The sequence below is a fragment of the Monodelphis domestica genome, chromosome 1 (assembly GCF_027887165.1).
Source record: "Monodelphis domestica isolate mMonDom1 chromosome 1, mMonDom1.pri, whole genome shotgun sequence".
Lineage (NCBI taxonomy): Eukaryota > Metazoa > Chordata > Mammalia > Didelphimorphia > Didelphidae > Monodelphis > Monodelphis domestica.
Genome location: NC_077227.1, coordinates 178580167 through 178600677, shown reverse-complemented (window position 1 = coordinate 178600677; position 20511 = coordinate 178580167). Strand labels below are relative to the sequence as shown.

The window sequence follows — 20511 nt, the reverse complement described above, 5'->3', positions numbered from 1 at the left end:
ACTTAAGACTCAACACGGTCCAGCTAGAAACATTCTGCACTTATAAGCTTACATGCATCTCAGTAGCTTTTGCTAACTACAGTTCAGTGGGGAAGGTGGAAGAGTGGTCTGCACAAAAGTGAAAACAGATGTGGGGAGCCTGGGGCTGAGTCTTACCCTGTAAAAGGCAAGGAGGCACAGTGGAGAGGGGAGGACTTTCCAAAGGACTTGGACTGCTCTCAAAGAAGTCTGCCAAGGAGATTATCCCAAAATATGTTAGAGGCCTCCCTTTACACTAGGCAAGCAAAAAAGGCTGTGATTTTTTTTTCTTTCCCCCATACTCCTGATGAGTACTAGCCTCTCCAAAAATCCCTCATGGATTCTTTCACCTAGGAGGGGGAGCCAAAGGCTAAGGAACAATGGGTGAGGGATTTAAGGACTGGGGAAGAAGGGACATGGATTAAACAACAACACACAAGAGACAAAGAGAGTGGTGTCAACAAGGCAGCTGAGAGAGAGACAGAGAGAGAGAAAGGAGGAGGAGGAGGAGGAGGGAGGGAGGGGGAGAGAGAGAGAGAGAGAGAGAGAAAGAGAGAGAGAGAGAGAGAGAGCACCCTCACTGAATGTTTATTATAGTTTTTATTACAGTTTTTTAGCATTGGGGGGTTTTGGGGTATCACTCAAACAAAGGAAACAGCAAAAGTTTTAACATAATAAGTGTCCAATTACAAAGATAAAGAAATGAGTAGTAATACAATTGTATAGCCAGGTGTTCAGGAAGAGTAATTTGCAAGTCTATCTTGACTAGTGAAAAAACTTCTGTCTTCCCAAAAACCTGGTCCAAACCTATTCAGAGTCTGACCACTTTTTCAGATGTTAAGGTCCAAAAGGCCTTTACAACTTGTCTGCCAGCTTTCAGACTGCAGATAATTATAGAGGCTTAATTTTTAAGTTCCACAAAATTTAAGTCCCATCCAATTTAAGGATTCAGAAATCAATCATGTGAAATATTAGAAATATATCCATAAACACTTTGCTAATTAGTCAGTTTTTGAATACATCTTTAATATCTTCATGATTCGTCATTTACTGAAACCCTTCACCCGAGGTTAGGGGATTGGAGAGAGGGCTTAGAGCATTCACTAAAGATTTCTTCTATCTTTTGTCTTAAGGCACTATTTCACACTCTGGTGAAAAAAACTAGTAGTGAGCTTAGAGTGTTACTTCTCCTGAACACACCTAAATTTTAAATAAGAGATAATTCTTTAGCCCAAAGGAATGAAGGTCCAGTAGCAGACTTTTAAATGTTAAAGACAATCCATTTAGGAAGATACTCTGAGGACAAGGACTTCTCTGCCTTGAAATTATGCCATGTAGGCAGCTGACTACTTCACCTATATAAAAGGTCCATCCAGGCCATTGCCTTGAAACCCTCCTGGAGATTTCAGAAAATATTCCTCTCTTTATGTTGCTCCTCTGTGAATCACCATACCAGTTCCCTCCATTCACCCTTGCCTGATCAGTCTATCATTGAATTGGACTGAGAGCCCTATTTCTCCAGTTTTCCTCCCCCTTCATTTTGGTTTGAGTGGCAGGCTCAGGAGCAGAGTCTGGGTCTCTGCAAAGAGAAGCTGCTAAATTTGGAGGCTGGGGAAAATATGGTGACTGTCATAATCACTGGTTCTTAATAAGGCACCATCAGCAGCTGGGTCTAGAAAAGGAAAGAGGCCCCATTGTATTGTAACTCTTGCCCCTCAAGAGATTAATGGCCTCACTAGCCTGATTCATGCTCTCAAAAAAGGCCAAGAGTTTTGGAGTGGGTTCCAGGGGAAGAAGAGAAGATCTGATCTCTGGTGAACTCCTGCTGAGTGCCCATTAATAGAGGGAACAAGGGGGTACTTTTACTAAAATGAAAGAGTCCTGAATGAAAAGGATCATCTTTTGGAGGACTCTAGGAGTCTCTTGGATGCCAACTCCCCTGCTCATCTTCTGATGGTTATCAACTAAGACATCATCCATGGAAAGAAGGTACTTTCCACCATTCCCACATTCCTACTTTAGTAGGAGTGTCTGGGAGAACACCCTATCTCTTGAGTTCTGTAGTCCCCAACTAGTTGATGGGGAAAAGACAATTAATGCTAAAGAAGAGAGAAACAACTAGCCATTCCAAGATCTCATTTTAGAAAGCACACTGAGGAAAATACAGTAGGTTATTTCAGTGCCAATTTTTCCTTCCTGTCCCAGGACAGGAGAGAGATGAACATGAAGGGAAAAGGGAAATTTATCTGGAAGGGGACAATGGAGATCCAGAAAGGCATTGAAGGATGGAGGAAATGAGGAAAGACCAGGAATTGGTGTCTGAACCATCCTCATAGAGTGTAGGAGGAGAACCAGACACAGATAAGGAAACAGATACTCTTCCATTCTTCTTTCTCCCACATTCACCTTCTCACCCTTCTATTGACCATAGAAATGAATCCTAAAGCTGATTGGTTAAGACTTAGCTGGGTCTGGAATTGAGGTTTTATATTCCAACTTCTCCTTTCTCTTATGTGCCTAACTTCTCAAAAGACCAGAGGTAAATGGAAATACAGATACCCCCTTTCCAAAGAACCATCATCATTGTTTCTACACTTAGTCAATGACAGCAAATATAAGTGGAAGACAAAGGCAAAAAAGAACCTCCCGTTTCAGAAAAATATAATGAACTTGGAATTAGTCTAGCCCAGTGATAGTGAACCTTTTAGAGATCTAGTGATGTGCTCTGCCCACTGCTCCCTTACCCCACACAGGGGAGGGAGAAAGGGGTCATGTTGAGCAGAGGGGCAGGTGAAGTGAGGAATGTCCTCAGCACAGGTGAAGAGGGAGAGGAGAGTGGCCTGAGCTCTGCTCCCCTCTAGTTCTGCTGCCTGTGAGCTGCTCACCTTATCCCCATGTGTTCCCCTTGGGCTGCTAGGCAAAGGGGTGAGGGATGTGAAAAATGTCCTCCAGCACAGTGGAAAGGGGGATGGGAGCAGCTCCACTCAAATCTCTAGTAGAGAACTGGGAGAGGGGAGGGGATGGAGGCTCCCACGCCCATAGAGAGCACTCTGTGTGCCTTCTTTGGCACCTAAACCATAGGTTCACCACTGGTGGTCTAGCTAATGGGGAAGTGAAGTGGTACACTTCACAAATGAGTTCAAACACCTAGAATTTCAATTATTGGAATCATAATTTATTAATAAAAGAGAGAAATAAAAAATCTACCAGCTGGGGCAGAATTCCCTAATGGAAAACTGCATCAGACTGACATTACAGGATAACTTATATACATTACAGAGTTATACAGGTTCTTATCTGACAACAAACAGACTTTAATACAGGAATGTGAGGTTGGAGACAAGAAGCCCATCCTGGGGTTGTGATCTAAGGAGTATTTATCTTTACTTAGTCAAATGTTAGTTTGCTGACCCTTTGATATTCCTGAAATTCCTCCTTGTCTCCTTCCCCCCCCCAAGCCAAACAGAAACCAGTTTGTTATCTCCCTAAAACAGCTGGACCTCCTGGAGGGAAGGGAAGCCAGATCTGTCCCCTAAAAATGGGGACAGGGGGCTATCTCTTTTTAATTTTTCCATCTTTGGTCTTTTTGGGGCTACTTCAGAAGCTACTTAAAGAAAGGCTGGAATCCCTCAGGTAGAGCTTCAATCCTCTTAGGAATATGGCTCAAAAACACATGGTTTCCAGATACTTAGTAAGGTCCTGACCATGAAAGGGTTAAAGTTCATGCTTCCCTTACTTCAAAGAGGCCCAAAACCTGGAAATGTTAGGGTGGAGCTTACTCTGGCTACCTAAACTGACCAGTTACCATTTTTTCCAATATTTCATAAAGTTTAGCTCTCTGTGGGCCTCAGTTGAAAAACTCCTAAAAAAAGAAGTCTCAATCTCCATTCCTGCCTCTTTTCTGCTTATCCATTTCCCAAAAACAGCATGATCATATCATCTCTAGAGCTAGCTCAATTTTCTCATATCTCTCATTTCATCTGTTCCTCAACTGTGATTATCCATAAACCCAGTCATAAATCACCATAATCCATAAACTACCTAGATGAGGTTAGGAACTAGCCCCTTAACTCCTGGTCTCCTCCCACCTCCCAGTGTCATGCTCTTCTCTCCCAGGTCTTTTCTAAATTCCCATTTAAGATTTAATCCTCAGCACAAAAAAAGGCAATCTTGGGCTATGTTAAAAATGACTTGTTTTCTTCCAGCACATCCACCATCTATAAGTAAATCCATATAAAATAAAGGACCTGAACTAACACTTAATATGTCTTATTCATCTCAGAACCCCCTAACCGTGCCCAAACTATTTCCCTTCCCTTTTTTCCTAGAAGGTTTAGTACAATGGAGAAAGAATCAATTACTTTATGATTGATGGTAAAGACAGAACAAAACTGAATTGAAACAGTTCTCAAAATTAAGAAGCTGAAGCCCCAGGTATCTGGAGAAGTCAGGGTCTAGAAGCCTTTTAGGATAAATGAGCTGCCTTGTCCCAACTTCTGAGAAGGACTGCTGTCCTAATTGGTTACTGTCTCACCTAGCCCTACCACTTGAGGTAGGCTCCAGCCAAACTTCTCTTCTTTACTCCCTATTCCCCAAACACCTCAACAATTACTAACACACATAGCCTCTTACCCTAGTCCCTCATCTGCTCTCCAGTTCTAGAACCACAATCAAATCAACTCTTCCATTGCTCCAGGAAGAGTGTGTCTGCTCCCTATTTCTCAATCCCAGGAATTTTCAGGATCAAAATGGCCCTCCCCGGCTTCTCCTCTACTTCCCCTCTATTTAGGATGTAAGTTCATTATGATCAGGAGCTATGTATCTGTATTCCTAGGGCTTAGATGAGTGTTTGGCAAATAATAAGCATTTAGTGTTCTTCATTCATTCAAAAACCAGATCCACCATCTATTAAAGAAGAAACCACACTTTGAAATTTATGTACTTTTAAAAATAGAATTCTTGGCAATAAGAGGTTAGCAATTTATATATAACCTTCCTTTTCCCTTTTTCTATATAGAAATGCCATCTCTTTATGTGCAGGTGTGTTTGATATAATTTTTAAAAAGAAACCAAACTTCAGCTTAACCCTTTCCCCTATCATTTGTCCATCCATCTCCTTTCACTTAAGAATATCAACCTCCTTCCATAGAACATGAAATTGTATTCTTTACCTCTTACCCTTCCCAATCCTATCCCTTCTCCTTTCCTCTCCCAAGGATTCCCAACTGAACTCTCCCAGGAAAGTCACCTTCTTCCAATAAGGCACTGGGAATGAATCCAGGTCCCTTCTATCATCCCTGCAAAGTAGTTTCAGTAAAGTAAGGATATAAGTTGCAACCTCTTCTTCCTGACTGTTATTTCCCCCTTCCAGCCTATCATTCCCATAGTTACCAAAGTGATATTCCTAAATAAAGCCAGTAGATCTGACCATTTCACCCCACCTACTCAATAAACAATGGTTCCCAATTGCCTCCAGAATCAACAAATATAAAATCTTCTGTGTGGTTTTTAAAGCCTCCACAGCCTGGATCCTTCCTATTCCAGCCTTTTTATATGTCAACTCTCTCTACAATCCATTTTTATAATTTCCTTGCTATCATTCATAAGTCTCTCTTCTTTTGGATCCAAGCATTTTCCCTGATTGTTCCCCCATACCTGGAATGCTCTCACTCCTTACCTTGACCTTCTGATTTCTCTAACTTCCTTCAAGTCTCTCCTAAAATTCCACTTTCTACAAAAGACCCTTCCTGGTACCCCTCAATGCTACTGTCTTCCTTTTGAGACTCCATCCCAGCTATTGTATGTCCATAGTTGTTTTCATGTTATATCTCCCCCCATTAGAATATGAATTCCTTGAGGGCAGGGACTGGTTTTGCCTTTCCTTATATCCCTTTGTGCCAAATACAAACTAAATACTAAGTGTTTGTTGAATGATTAATTGATCCTACAAACACTTAACTTTGGGTGGATTCAGCTATATACCCTCAGCAGGGGGTGGAGTAGGGATTGGGAGATGGAATAAATTACAAGGAATAAGCATGAAAAAGGAGATATGAATCTGCTTGTTCCTCAACCTTTGTCAACTTCAGCAAATCTCCGGTAATATGAGCATCTCACCACATTTATGTGATACTGGATTCTCTTCATCATCCCAACAACCTATTCATTCTGCTTAAGTTGGTGGATCTTAAGAGAGGGATAGCCTTGGCTGGCCTTCCTCATATTCCTGATTAGCTAGAAGATTTTTTTTTTCTTTTAAAACCCTTACCTTCCGTCTTGGAGTCAATACTCTGTATTGGCTCCAAGGCAGAAGAGTGGTAAGGGCTAGGCAATGGGGGTTAAGTGACTTGCCCAAGGTCACACAGCTAGGAAGTGGCTGAGGCCAGATTTGAACCTAGGACCTCCCATCTCTAGGACTGGCTCTTAATCCACTGAGCTACCCAGCTGCCCCCTAGCTAGAAGATCTTTAGCTGTGTTTGCTCCCTTTGACTTTCTTGTGTCCACTTTCTCCCAAGAAGAAAGTTATGTGGCAGAAAGGTGATCATCAGCAAAAAGAATCATACTTAAGTGAAAAGCTCTTTCAAGAGTATTCTTTTCCCTAAACAGCAGCTTTCCTGTCAGATGAGACTTTACTTATTTTTGTTTTCTTCTATTTGAATAGAAGTCTTGTTCCCACCTGTCTTCCTAATCAGGAGCTTGGGTGGGCAGAGTAAAAAATGAAATTTATATTGGCTTGTTTCTATGGCAACCATCTCAGATTCATCTATTCTCTGAAAGTCTTTCAAGAAACCCTGGCCCCTTGCTTGCTACACCAGGCTGTACATCAGGGCTCATTAAAATTATCTTCAAGGATAACTTTTACTATTCTGATTTTTGTCTTACATGTTAACTTTTAAAATCAAATTCCCATGTAAAATGGAACTTCCCAGGATTCTATTCAGAAGTCTGTCAGTGAAGGAGAGGACAGAGATAGGGGTCATAGCTTAATGTGGTTGGCCAAGTGAAGGCCTGAGCAAACCAAAACGGAAGAAACTGAAGATGCAGAAAGAGGAGATGATAAAAGGGACAAGATCCCAAAGAAAATGAAAAGAAGATGAGATCAAAGATCCAGATGGAAGTATTTCCCTAGGGAAAGAGAACTATTTCTTCTTGAGATAATGGAGAAGAGGATGGCCAAGGAAAGAGATTTTGAAATATGAATGAAGAGAAGTTTAGGGAGTTCATATCAGATAGCCATAAAATAAAAACTAAGGTCTTCTAAAAGAAGGAATGAAGGGAATTCAGATAAGAGTGCAAATTAGGGTCTTGAAGCAAGAAGAAAAAAACTTGGGACAACTATTTGTGGGATGAAAGGGATCAACACAAGAATTTGGGGGAAGGAGTTGCTGGGGTTACATAGTTCTGTGGTAGAGTCAACTAATTCAGTTTGCTATACTGTCTTTTCTCCAGAGGTCCAGAAATATGAACAGCAAAATCAGATTTTGTGAGCTATGCAGTTTAGGAGATGGATAAATATAATGAAAGGCTGAGGAGGCAAGGGATTTTATGATAGTAAAGAATGAATACTGTTTTAAGGCTGACTACAAATGCAGGTTCAGAAGTGGGAGAAACTACAGGATGCAGTGGGGGGAGGGGAGGACCGAGTCTTGATGAGGGTGGAGAGAAGTGTAGAAGCAATTCAAGACAAGCCAATGATTAAGGTCATCCTATGACATCAATCCCACACATTGTCTTGAAATGGAGATAGTTCCTCAGCCCCAAACATCTCATTGACTCTTTCTTTCCTTCCTCTCTCCTTGGAATTTTCCACATAAAGTAGTCCTAAAACTGTATGGTTAGATTTTTGAGGAGAATTTTGTTGAGTAACATCCAAAGTCTGAAGTGAAAAAGATTGCCCTTTTCCCCACTTACTGGAGAGATAGGAACCAGGGGTTTCCAGCTTTCACCTCCCTATTCAGAGCACCCAGATACCAATTCTCAAGGCTCCTAAAAGAGGCTCCATTCTTGACTTTCAGCAATTTGTTTTTTCATAAGAAAAACCTATGGGTAGTTTATTCTCTTCACTTTCCTTTACACACTCCTGCTTAGAGGTCAAGGACTTCCATCTAATGACATTGGAATCTTCAACTTTTTATATCCCCATCCCTCAGGATCCTAGGTTCTGCTGAACCTGGTCCTTATCTTCCCCAAGTCACATTCCATAAATTCTCTTTTACACCCAGTCTTATTCTCCTGATTCCTGGGGGTAGTTAAAAGGTCTTCTTTCTATTGGCTTTGCTTTCTTCTTAATCTATTGAGGAAGGTTCCTTCCTCCTTCATAGGCCTCAGACCTGAAAAGGGAATTCCCTATCCCAAGAAAAATTTAAGGCAGCTAATCTCCTACAGGTCACCATAACCTTAATTCCCTGGCTTCCAGAATTATTAAAATCCAAAGCCAGGAGTTGCTTCACAAGATGTGTGTCTGTCTTAAAGAATACCTCTGTCCAAAAATATGCCCATTTGCCTCTGTAATGGCACCAGTAGATATTCATTACTTTGCTCTAAAACTATTATCTTTTCTATCTAGATCAGAAGGTGTACATAATTTTACATAATCTGAGGGCAATCCCATTTGTCTTTTATCATGTTTTGCTACTGCTGTAACCTAGGGACCACTGTGCCTTTCCATCTGATTTGTAGCTGAAAACTACTACATGTTGTTTCCCCTATTAGAATGTGAGCTCCTTGAGAGCAGAGATTATCTTGCTTTTCTATTTGAATCCCCAGTGCTTGGCATAGTGCTTTGTTACACTTAAGAAACACTTTTTCAGTCACCCATTTATTCATCAAAAATGTCAAAACTCCTAAGAGAGGTAAAACCTTATTTAGGTGGAAATAGTTGGCAACAAGTCAGAAAAGGGAAGCCTTGCAAAATAGGTACAAGGTCAATTACTAGAATAAGGGAAAGGGGACTAAAAGAAAAATAGGAAGGAAGCAAAATCAATCCCTACTTGTTAATTTTGCCTATGCCCTGTACATATATATATATGTATATGTATATATATATATATATGCCACATAATAAGGGAAAGGAGGGGTCACAGGAAAGTAAAAGTCCATATTCTATCTTTGGAGTGATATAAAATGGGCAAATGAAGAGGAAGGGCAAAGGGATGGTTAAGGAACATAAGTTCATTTAGAAGGTTTTAGGGGGTATATTATGGTTCTCTAAAGAGACCCTACAAAAGCATTATCTCCCAGGTCAGTACCATCTTATCTTGTAAACTATTTGCTTACTATCCAAGGAAGGATTATCCTGAAGGGAGAATTTCAGGACATAAGACATGATAAGACATGTTAGTGAAGAATACATAGAATTCTTCCTCTGAGGACAAGTCAGTGGCCTCATCCCCCAAAGCACTTAAAGAAAGTGACAAGCACATGGAAGACAATAAATATTTTATTATAACAAATAGAATTACTCCTACAAGAAAGAAAAAATTTGTTACCTTTGAAAGATTACAAATAATTGTCTCAACCTTGCCCTCAGTCTTCACTGAATCTGTCAGTGACACAGAGGCTGTGAATTCCTAATCTAGCCTCTCTGCACCTTTGCTAACTTGGATCTTACTCCCTAATTCCTGACCCTCTACAGTCTTAAACTGGCAGTTCAGACCTCATGACCACAACTGCTGGCATCTAATGATGGCTAGATGCCACCCAAATCCACCCATATGGATGATTCTAGAAGATTAACATTCATTAATTCATTCATTCAACATTTTCGACCACCAATCCATAAGACGCTATTAGGCACTGTGAGGAAATGTTTTTTAAGTATTAAGATATGGTCTTCATGGTTATGCAAATTGCAGTAGAAAAGTTTATACTTAATGGAGCACATGGATCAAAGTCTTACTAGTCCCAGTAGTCTACAGGATATACTACACTTTTGCCACATGAAAAATGAAGATAGTAAAGAAAACTCCCAAAGAGGGCCTGATCTCCCCCTGAAGAGATCCTGCCTTTCACTGATGCAGAGATAGCCTGCCTTCCCTCCACAAAAACCTCTTATCCCTAGTTCAAATTGATGCCCTAAAGGTCTCCACTACCTAATTACAGAACCCCCACCCTAAAGAGAAGGAAGTCCAGAAGAAAGGAGAGCAAAGGGGCTCGAGTCCCTTTCAGTAACACAGAGCAGCTGTCAGTACAAAACTGTTTCAAGCCAAGATCCCACCAGGACAATCAGAAGCATTTTTCTTGCTTATCTTTAGATTTAGTGGGGTGGTTATGTTTCTAGTGTTCTTCCCTAAAAAAGGAGGGGGGGGATCCTGACTACAGGATCCATTTTTCCATGATACTGACTTCTGCTGTCTTTATATTAAGCTTGCTTTCGAAATGCTTGGTACCCTAAAATAGAATAATCGAATTTGTCTAGAGACAGCCTGTTGGAAGGGCAAAAAGAATGCCATAATTTTTTTCCTTCCAATAGCTTTATCTCCTGCCACCTCTTTACACTTTGATCCATGAATTATGCTTCTTCAATTTGGATTAATTTGAGTCCTGCAAAAGGAGGAGCAAACTTCTGGACCATGGTGGGGAAGGATCACACTCTGATCACACTTCTCCCACTCCCACCCCAGAAAATGGGGGCAAAGTGCTCATTCACTTGGGAAGGTGAGATCCAGGGTCTAGTCACACGTTATCTTGTGATTCTGGTATCCCATTGCCCTGATAACCTCCTAGTTCAGGGAGGAGAAGCAAAGGATAGAGACCTTACCTAAAGCCTTTCAAGCTATGAACCTAATGAAGGTTCATTCTCTTCCCTGTTCAGCTCCATTATTTCCTGTTATTTCTAACTTATAACCTCTGTTGCATAGAGGGGAGAAAGGCTATTCCTACCACTCCTATCTCCTTACCTCTAGATGGGATTAACATCTGTATGGAGGGTAGGAATAACGTGCCAGCCAGATACAATCATACACTTAAGCTGCACTATACCTGGGATAAATTGTTGGGTGAAGGACTGTCTGGACAGAGAAGGGGCAGTCCGAGAGAGGCGCCCGCAGGGAAAATTGTTCCCCTTTAGGTGAGGTACCACATGGAGAAGGGTGGTAAGGAGCAGAGAGCAAGCCCGGGCAGGAAGCAGCCCCTGCCATGTCAGCACTCTGGAGCAGAACTTCACTGGCCACAAGTTCTTTATGACTGATACTGATTCCTGAGGTCAATTTGTAGTCTTTGTAACTGATCCAATCACACATAGCATGACCACAGCTCTGTAAAAGGCAGTCTACTTTACCCCACCTTGCTCTATGTCCAGGGGTATACTAGGCATTTGTGCTTTGCCTCCCACGCTGTCCTACTGTATACTGGACAATAGAAGGTCATATAGTCTTGAGGTAGAGGAAGCAATTCTACCCAGATCAGAAGGTGATGACTAAAGGCATTTTCACATGACGTTATGACAACTGTCCAAGGGGGAAAAAATCAGATTAATTGTATCTGAATTGCCTTAGAAGGACTCAAAACCCAATGAGAGAAGCCCCTCCCCTCCTCTACCTAAAGCACTTCCCCAAGGCCCAAGGAGTTTTCCCTTTCCTAGTTCCTACAATCTCCATTCTCTCTGTACTACTCTTCTGTATCCCAGGAGGAAAAGCCTGTAGGAATGAGGGAAAGAGTTCCAGCCATCTGGCCTTCAATTGCTGCCTAGGTGCCTAGGAGCTCAGGAGAATCACTTGCATGTTTTGTGCAATCTTTTTCAAGAGATTTAGAGAAGAAATCCTGGAAGATTTGCTCCATGACCAGTGAAATAACTAATTTGACACTTGTATAACTAGTTGGGATAATTGTAGGTTCAAGGGTGGTATTATAGGGCCAGTAATCTGGTTTGGGAAGGGTATACCAGCCCAGGGCTGGCAAAACCAGACCCTGATCTCATAAACACAGACACTGTATAATCACAGGACAGTTTAGTTTAATAACTAAGGGAAAGGTGAAAGGGGCTTGGGATATCTAAAGAACATAAATAAACCTCCCCCCAAAACAAGCTGATAACCTCAGAAAGATGGTATCTTACTGTCAGTTACCTATCTACCTAAAAGTCCCAGTTCCTATAATACAATACACTTCTCTAACCCAAATTTCCCCTTGGATGGTGATAGAGGTAATAGGGTAGGAAGGTAAGCAAGACCAGGACTTAAAGGCATAGTCTCACTGACAGATGGCTTTTGGTATCTTCAGCAGCTCTGTAGGAATATCTCTCAGCATCAACAGGTTCCACAGGAACAGGCAAAAAACCACAGGAGAGAGAATAGCTAGTTCACTAGGTCCACCCCCGGAAACTAGACAGAAACTCAACCTCCTGCCTGCTCAACTGTCTCTTAGAAGAAGCAACAGTCCTGCCACTTCTCCAGAATTCTGGAACCTTCCTGCTTCTGCCTTTGCAGGACCTTCTGCTCCTTCCTTTCCTTATAACACCAGATAACAAGAAAACATGTCTAACGTTTAGGAAAGTCCTCTCATACATTACATTACATTACATTACATTACATACATGCATTTTCAGACCATTCTCAGCCCTTGATTTTGCAAGAGATTTTTGTCAATGAGAACATGATGGAAGATGCAAGCATGGAAAGAGAGAGCACCTTCTATTAGAAGATGGGAATGAAAATTTGGGGGGAGGAAGGGGCAGAAGAGCTGCAATAATTGGGTTTACCTGGGGATCTTCTTAACCTTTATCTCTGAATTCAATGAAGGTATTTATTCTCTTTCTCACGTTGCTGAGAATGATTTGACTCCCGATGAGGCTCAACTCAGGAGAAAGTGTGCAATTCTGCTTTATAACATATTATACTATAGAAGTTCTTTAAGTGTCAGAGGTATACTCCAATAAAAATGGCTTCAGATTTTGGTGAGGAATGTGTCCCTCAGGACACAATGAGTCTCCCAAAATTTCCCAAAAGGGAAAAATAGGGAAGGAAGTGAACTAGGGATTCTGTTTTCTTCCTAACTTCAACAATCATTAAAGCTTAAGCCCAAGATACTGAGAGATTGGCATTTGCTTAGGCTTAAGAGGTCCCTGAAGTTCCTTGGTTTTCTCCAGCCTTTCAGACCCCAACTTTAACATAATCCAAATCAGAATCCCACCCTCCAAATCCTCAGATGAAGAGCTGGGCTAAGGCTTCTGGGAAGAAGATCCACATACTGAACTGAAGGAATCAAATGAGAGACTTGTAAATCATATAACAGCATCTTGCACATAGTACGTGCTTAATAAATGCTTATTCCATTCTGTTCCCTTACCCCTACCCACCCACAACCACCATTCTATCACTAAAGACCAAAGAGGAAGGAAAGAAAGATATGGGAAGAAGGGTTGTTTCAGCTGCTACTTTTGAAAACTGGTACCCTACTCTAAAACCCTATATACTGTTGCCTGACTTTCAATAACAATTCTATCATTAATCCCCAAGAATCAATGTCCCGAACACTAAAAGAAGTAAAAACTTTTCATCCTTCTACCTTGTAAGTTGACCTTCTATGTACAAAAATGTCAGATGTTTTGACTCCCAGACTTTGGTATTCAGCACCTTCAACTCTACTTCCTATACAACCTTTGGAGAAGTCCACACTAATTCTCCCCCTTGACCACTACTTTAAATGTGGAACCCCTTCACCCCCAGAAAATAATTAAATTGGCTCTTTATTTGTGACAAAAATGGGGGAGAGAAGGACTGAGAACCTCAAACAAGGTGCCCAGAGTTGCTATCTGGGTGATTAAATTCCCAACTCCTCACTTAGTATTTAAAACTAAGAAGAATGGTCCTCTCCAACTACCCTCAACAATTCCAAATCACCCTTCATTAGTTATGCTCCAATTTCTTCTTGCTTTATCTATTCTCCATTATTTTGTGTTTGGACCCCACCATGCTTACTTTGCCCCAAAACCTTCCTCATTCCCAGTCATCTACCCTGATATGATGTTACTATTACTGTACAAATATTACTATTATTTTGGATTCTTATAAAACCTTCTAATAGATAATTTCCAATAACTCTTCTAATTCATGGGCAAGGCACAGGCAGGTAGGAGCTGATTCTCCCCTTTCGTTCATTATTGACCTCTCTTTAAAATCCTGGGCTGCCAAAGATAATTGAATCACAATCATCTCAACCCCTAAGACCTACACACATGGTCTTGTATACAGTGACATAATTAAACTCATCATAAACAAAAGCACAATATAAAGAAATTTTCTGCTTCTTTTGCTTCCTCTCCTTTCCCCACAAAGCTGGTAGATTATGAGGATGTTTATCTTTATTTCGGAAGACACTGAGAGTCAAATCAAATACAGTTTTCTCTGAGGACATGCAAGATGGGGAGATGAGAGGAACCTAAGAGCAAGAAATAGGATTTCTCATTGCCTGAGCAATCAGACATCTCTAAGAGTATCCCTCCTCTGTATTCAAGACCTAAGCTTCCAGAGACTTAACAACTTCTACTTCATCAGACTTCTTACTTTGAAATGTCAGTGGCACCACGTGTTTTGGAAGCCTGGATTGGTCTCCCAAATGGAGGTAAGAAAAAAAAAGGCTTAGATAACATATGAAAGAAGCTATGCTAGCTTCCACAGAGGTTCCATGGTACAGAGTAATCCAACAGGGAGTTATCCATTTTAAATTTTAGGAAACAGTCACAGAGCCACAATGTAAAAGGAACAGAGACATATCGTATGTAGGCTACCAAGTATGAAGGACTCCCAAATATAAAGCCAGAAAATCCTGGTTCTCTAGTCTCTGCTCTTCCCCTCAGAATGGACCCCAAAGGGACACCTCTCTCTTTGAAGTCTCATGCTCCAGATACACAAGAGAGCACCACATCTTCTTCCATAGTGACTCACCACTAACAGATATCTTTCAGACCAGAAGCTCATTGGAATAGTTTATGCCACCATCACAGAATGGTAAGAGATGGAAAGGACCTTTGAGATCATCTAGTCTAATTCCCTCATTTTTTAGGTGGAAGAAACAAAAGCCCAGAAAGGTCCTGATCACACAGTTGGTAGTAGAATTAGAATATGAATCCAGGCCTCCTAAAAACCCACAAGGCCACTGTTTTTTTCCACTATAGGATGATACCCAAACAGGCTTAATATGTCCCAATATGCTTCTTTATCTCTTTACTCCCAGTGGTCACTACTAAAAGAGGGTTTACCAGAAATCCAAGTAGGATAATCAAGGACTATAGATGGAGAAAGGTGGGAGGTGAGAGTAGAGATCAAAATGAATCTAGTAGAGTATTATGAATGCCTATCAATGACAACAGGCCTTTGGAAGAGCTGCTTCTGCTAAGATGGAGAAAGGTGGAGTGAGGAAGACCAGATCCTTCCCCCAACATATCCAAATTGGTTCTTTTCCATTCTTGCTTAACTTAGACTAGTCTAAACCAAGTGCAGGCTACTAGTGCAAGATGGAGGCAGAAAAGGATAGAGCCTAACCTTTAAGAATCTCGATAATATGGGCAGTCCTTCCACTAGTCCAAATCACCTCTTCTCACTAGATATTTTTTTAGTCCACTTATTTCTATGATTCCTCTCTAGAGGGAGCTTCCAAACAATTTGGGAAGCCTTTCTCTGATTCTTTAATATTTTGGGCTGTCCATCTGTTACCACTCACTCTTGATTCATGACCTACATACTGTATACAGAAAGCCCATGTGTAGCTGTGGTCTGTCCCCAGCATTGGAGAAGCCAGGAGCATAGCTAGTGCAGCAGTTCAGCTATGGGGTGGGGAGTAAGGGGTAAACTAACTCTATGCTTGACTTGGGAAAAACAGAGGTTACTGGGAAATTTTTCCCTTCAGGATATAAAGGAGAAAATCAAGTTCTACCTTCCTAAGGGCTGATAAAGCTGTAGTTGAGATTATCTTTGGAAGGGCTTTATACAACGAAATTTATCTTACATAACAATGGTGGCATTGAGAGGCAGAAGCCTGGGGAGAGGGTATTGGATTCCAGAGGAATTAAGCAGAGAGGGGTCCAAATGTTGAGGATAAAATGCATAGAATATAAAGAGTTAATAAAATAAATTGTGGCAAGAGATTTACCCATTGTTTTCATAATTACAATACATTAATTGGGTGAGGGGAAGGATAGTAATACAGAGGGAAACATATAATTTTTTTATTTTATTAATAGGAAAAGGGATGAAGGGTTTGGGAATAGAAGGAAGGCAAGGGTAACTGCTAACACTTATCCCTCTAATACCTATCCTAAATCTAAATAATTAAGCTTCTTAACATTAAGTCCAACAGAGTAACAGTCTCATACACAAGAGTCGTTGATGGACCAGGAGTCCCAATTGATGTTCACAGATGTTCGCAGCAGGGTAGAGGTCTTTCTCCAGTCAAGCTGTCCAGCAGGCTGACTACATATACTCTCTCATCCCAGCTGAAATCCTCAAAGGTCAGTTGTTGATGGATGATCATGATCTTTTCAGCCACACACCTTACTCCTTCTGCTCCCCCAAAGTATGGTAGTTGGGGAAAACAATCCTCTACTGCTTGGAACCTTGACCCAGTAGGCTCATGTACATCCATGCTAAGGAATGTTTCTGCTGCCTCAGTTATTCTTTCGAGGAAGGCCGTAGGTGTTTCTGCTACCTTTTGTTTAATAGCTTCAAATTTGGACCAGGCATTTGGTCTTTTAGTATACCAACCCATAACCTCAAGTATAGCTTCCCTAGCTTCTTTCATTTCCTCATATTTATCTTTGTTAGTTATATCCATTTCATATCTATTTGGCCAGGATACTAATAGAGGATCTGATCTTGTCTCTATGAATTTGGTACAGTCCCTTTTTGTTAGTATTTCTTTCATTAAAAGGGCAAAATCATTGTAATCCGGGTCAAAAAGGTCAATAACCCATTTCATTTCCTTGATCACTCGATTTGGTTCCTCAGTAAAAGCTGGGGTCCTTCTCAATGGATTCTAGGTCTTTTGGGGGTAAACATTTTATGGGTCTTTATTTGGGATATTTCATCTTTGGAAACTACGGGAGATCCCTTAATGGACATAGGGTAGCCATCCCTCTAGCCTCTTACTGTTGTAACCTGCTAAATTGTTTTATTTCTCCAGTGTTCCTATTAATAGTCCCCACATCCATATTCCATGTTTATGACCTTAGTATTCCTTATATATTGCTCCATCTGTTCCAGTTGATTTTTCATTTGTACCACCATTAATTTTAACTCAGAATCCCTTGTTACCCAAGTCACAATAGCTTTGAACCATTTGCCCACAATAAAGAAAGCCAGTCTATACTTGTACAATAGATAAAGACAAATATAACATAAGGGGACATGAGACAGGACAGTTCACTATATTATATCCATCACCGGTTTCATCCATGTATACTCTAAACCTATATAACAAACATTAGGGAATAATACAAAAACAGTGTATGGGATATGCAAAATATAATCCCACAGTACAAGTAAAATATTCATTATAACATCACCAGACATTTTAATATTCAATGATAACACCATGTATACAAGTGACTGGGTGTTGTTATACTCCACTGTGAGCAATATTTACACAAATAATTTACAAACAAGAAAAAATTTGAAAAAGAAAAAAAAATTTTTTCAGTATGGCCACCCAATATGGCCACCTATAGCATGTGGCAATGGCCCTTTAAAGTTTAAATGGCTCCACTAGCCTGCCCAGAGTCTTAGAATTCTGCTGGTCCCCACCCTTAGGCTATACCACTGCTTTGAGTGGGAATGGAATGTTCCACCCCCAACTGACTGACTTCTCTATAGACACTAACTTACATAAATAAAACTTAATTTGTATGATTTTTGAAACCTAGCTAGCTCTGTCAAACTGTTTTAATAATTATAATAGATTAATTGGGTGAGGGGAAGGATAGTAATACAGAGGGAAACATATAAAATATTGATTTTATTAACAGGAAAAGGGATGAAGAGTTTGGGAATAGAAGGAAGGCAAGGGTTACTGCTAACACTTATGCCAGTTGCTGATGGATGATCAGGATCTTTTCAGCCACACACCTTACTCCTTCTCCTGGTCCTCCAGAGTATGGCATTTGGGAAAACCGCTCCTCAACTGCTTGGAACCTTGACCCTGTAGGCTCATGAGATTCTAAATCCTGCCAATCATTTGCAATTGCTATCTTTCCTTGATACACCATTCACAAGTCCTGAAGGGCATCACTCCTTGAAAGGGAAAGGAGGATGAGATTATTTAGACAGCAGCAGTTGAGCTGAAGGTCCAGAAGAATGATTTTGAGGGTATTATTATTGGGGTGGATTGGAGAAAGTCAATCGGACCATCTTTGGGGAATGATCTCCCAACTCCAATGTCAGCTTTCTTTGCTCTTCCCAATCAGAAGTAAACTCTCCATCTTCTAATTTAATATAGAACCTTGTAACTGCCTTATTGCATTTATACAATATACTTTCAATTATAATTATTTGTACATATGCCAACTACCCTTCTAGATGGAACATTTCTTCCAGAAAAGCAGGGACTGTGTCTTACTCCTCTTTGTATTCTCTATATTTCCTAGTACAATGTCTTGCACATAGTAAGTGCTCAATAAATATTTGTTGAATGAATGAATTAGTGAATGAGAAGGGCCCTCCTCCTGATTTGCTAACCCTGGCTTAAGGGTGGCAAATTTGGGCAATTGAAATACAAAAAGGAGCCTGCTGCATCTTTCCAAAGATGTTACCCATTTCTGGATAGATGTTGCACCTATCCCAACTTTCCAAGGATCATAACTTTTAGAAAGTAAAAGGGGGAGGGGGGACAAAGGGGAGCAGAAAGAAAAGTATAGTGGAAAAAACCCTGGATCTGGAGTCAAGAGAATCTGGGGTGAAATCCTGACTCAGATACTTATTAACTGTGTGACTTTGGTCACATCTTCTTATTTATCTGGGCCTCAGCTTTTTCATCTGTATGGAACAGGAATTAAGGCACAAATTGTTTAAATAGTTATCTCCATTATTGGCTTCATACATTCATAACTTAACAACATGTAACATAGATTAGGAAACAGTTTAAAAATACCACAGGAAATATACATTAAACAATTGTAAATAAACATAAAATTGTGTTCAACATATCCTCCGCCATGATGTTATACCGTTGTACAATTGTATAATACAATATGGGATATGTATTATTAGTAGCTACTTTGATTGAAAAAATCACCAACAGAAAAAAGAAATTTTCCACATAGCACACATGCTACTCGTCCCTTTAAATTATCCTTTTAAACTGTCTCCTTAAGTGGTGTTAAATCCCCCCCAGTGTCAATCAACCTTAAATTCTATTTTCAGCACCTTGGACAGCAACCTACTCACTCCCTCCCCCAAGGAGATGGAATTTTGCAGTCTGCTGCTCTTGACTGACAGATCTGGTAGAATTCTTTCTGCTGCCCTGCCACCCTGCTTGGTAACCCACAGCACTCAGTGAAACTTTATAGCCTAACCCAAAATTCTATAGGTTTGACATTCCTTGGCTTGCCAAACGAAATAAAAAATTAAAAGTAAATGTAAAAATAAAAGTAAAATATATGGTTTATCTAAACTGGGACAGGTAAATCTTATATATAGTATATAGGGTTAGGGATATTGTCTTTGGGGCAGTTACCAGAAGATCTTAGGTTTGGGAAGGCTCTCAAAGAATAACTTTATTTTATTCAAGTTAAGGGAAGAGAATTAGGATGATCTATTTTAATAATATAACCTCCCCCCATCTAGTTGTTATCTTATTACAGTTGGTATTTGCACTATCTTAACACCTCTCTACCTAAAGTCCCAATTCCTACAATAAATACCTTTTACTAACCAAATTAGCCCCCCTTAAATGATGAATAAAGGTAGTAAGGATTTAAGGTAAAAAGGAACAGAACAAAAAGAAGAGTTCTCACTGACAAGTGGCTCTTGGACATCTTGAGCAGCTCTGCTGCAAATTCACTCTATCAGTAACAACTGGATACACATAGGGACACAGGAACAAGCAGATGGATCAGAAAGACAGTCACAAGAGAGGGAGACTAGTTCAATTCACAAGGTCCACCCAAAGAGCTTAGACCAACAACCTCCAGCTTCAACTGTCCCCAAGGAAAAGCAACTCTGTCACTCTCCTAGAATTCTGGTACCTTCCTGCTTCTTCCTTTGCAGAATCCCCTCCTGCTCATTTCCTTATAACAGTTCTAACCCACCTTTTATATGCCAGGGTTGAGCCTAGGAACCCAAAACTGGGTTCTAGAATTCTTATGTATGAGCAGAAACTATAGACTAGTTAATAGCTACTTAGGCTATGTGTATGTGGTACTTTTTAAATTTATTTCCAATTTTACTTTTTGTTGATGGAATGCCTATACACAGTGTTCATGTTGGTCTAGTAGCTTTCATCATACATGCCACTTTGTGTGCTTACTTCAGCAACACATATACTAAAACACATGTCACTGTAATA

The 20511-nt window shown here is 40.4% G+C and overlaps 1 long non-coding RNA gene across 1 annotated transcript; it reads left to right on the top strand.

The window, feature by feature from the left end:
• Positions 1-545: 545 nt before the first annotated feature.
• Positions 546-19819, top strand: LOC130456262 (uncharacterized). The gene is made up of 2 exons (XR_008914858.1): positions 546-14577; positions 16304-19819. It is a non-coding gene; the product is annotated as an uncharacterized LOC130456262 (long non-coding RNA).
• The last annotated feature ends 692 nt before the right edge of the window (positions 19820-20511 follow it).